A 2,018-nucleotide genomic window follows, 5' to 3' on the forward strand; every position below is an offset into this window, starting at 1 on the left:
GATGTCTCTGCTATTGTGTAACAGGTTGGTTTAAATATTTGGTTTTAGTAGCAAATGGCAATGAACATGATAAAAGTTTTTAAAAACTATTCCATCTCCTCTGGTTGTCATAGCTGCTTTGCTACATAAATATTTATCAGATTGTTTAGTTTCCAGTCCATTTCAGTGGAAACAAGAATTCAGAGCTGTTTGCTGGTTTCACTGTCCCATGGAATAGGAAAACCAGCACTGCTGAGCTCAGGGAAGAAGCTGCAGCTGTCACTGGCAGTGCTGTGAGGGCTGCACTCCCTTCCAGCTCATTGAACCCTGGGTCAGGCAGGTGCTCAGCAAGTCTGAGCACATCTGGGACTTGGCTGTGGGAAACCTGGGATTGAGCCAGTGGGGAATCCTGTCTGTGTGAGTGTGGGGTGTGCAGGGAACCAAATGAGGAAATGAGGGTCACTGGAGCTGCCACTGCAAAGGGCCTTCGGTCCCAGCAGGGACAGTCTGGGCTGGTGTCAGTGTGACCCCAGGAGGGGCATCTGAAAGGTAGCACAGGGGAGTTCCTTAACAGGGGAATGGATCTGTTTAGTTTAAATTCTCCATTTCACGGTGAACTTAAATCTGTTCACTAGACCTAGTTTGGGTCTCTGAGACACTGCTTTCAGATCTCTAATGCACAATGTACTGGCTGTTTAACTAAGAAATACCTTTAAATCTATAAAAACCCAGGTCTCAAATGCCACAGAAAATTCTTCTGGAGTCAGTTTTGGAGATCATGCTGCATCACAGCACTGGGGGACTCTAAACAATGCCACAAACTCAAAGGTTTCCATCCTGCCTGCAGCATCATCTTGGAGCCTGCCGGGCTGGCTTTAATTACTGCTCAGTTCTGACTTGCACACACACATATACAGGTAAAGGTGTCACACTGTACCTGGTGAGAAAGGTCATGTTTGCCCAGCAAGTGCAAGGAGGTAATTATATACAGCCTTAGAAGGCAGCAAGCACTAAATGTGGGTTTGCCTACAGCCAGAATGGTTTGAATTTTTTCCTTGGAGATACTCTGATTTCTGTTATGCTACAGACAGCACTGAAGAGCCCATATCAGATAAGTTTCAGACTCTGCTGATAGTACTCATCTCTTCCTGAACATTTTTACATAGTACATTTTATTCCAGGCTTAGTATTTACCAAAGTTTTTAAGTAGGGCAAGAATTCCTCTCCTAGTTGAATCAGACTGTAATTAGCTGCATTTCCAGTGGCTGTTCCCAGTAGGTAGTTTGTGTGCAATTGCACCTTTGCAGGTGTTTGCTGGTCCAGATGCAGGCTGGTCCAGGTTATTTTACCAGGCTAAATGCTGCTTTACAGTTCAGTAGCCCATCGAGGGTGATTGCGGTTTATAAATATTTTCTAAGCCAACAACAGCAACAGGGCTGTTCATTCCTCCCCCATTCTTACCTTTTCATTGATCCCTGTTTTTCTTTCAGCTCAGAGAGCCTGTGTTCTCATCCCTGGATGTCCACAGATGGTTCCAGAGGGTGGCATTGCAGCTGTACTTTCCTATTTACACATCATTGTAGAAGCTCCAGGGTGTGCTGGACACTAGTTCTGTACTTCAGAGTCCTCCCTGCTTCTGAGAACACAAATGGATCCTCCAGGATGGGAGGTCACAAACTTCCCTCCCCTTTCCCCAGCCAGTATTTTATGCCCCTTTCCCCTGCTAATTTGACTTCGTAACTGTTTGGGGAGGAGCAGCAGTGCAGAGGCACAAGGGAATTGCAGTGTGAATTTGGAATAGGTCCAGGGAGAGGGCGAGTCCAAACTGACCCCCTGGGATTGATGGGACAGGGAGACTGCCCTGGGAAAAACATCCTTGCTGAGAAGAGTCTGGAATGGGGCAGGGCAGGGAAGATACCAGCTGAGCTGCTGAGCCCTGGAGCCCCTTCTACCACCTCTCACCCAGAGGCACCTGCAGCATGAGCAGGGCTTCTCCAGCAGCTCTCCACTGAGGGTAGACCTCCCACCAGACAGTGTGA

Source organism: Lonchura striata, chromosome 4A (assembly GCF_050655825.1).
Source record: "Lonchura striata isolate lonStrDom1 chromosome 4A, ASM5065582v1, whole genome shotgun sequence".
NCBI lineage: Eukaryota > Metazoa > Chordata > Aves > Passeriformes > Estrildidae > Lonchura > Lonchura striata.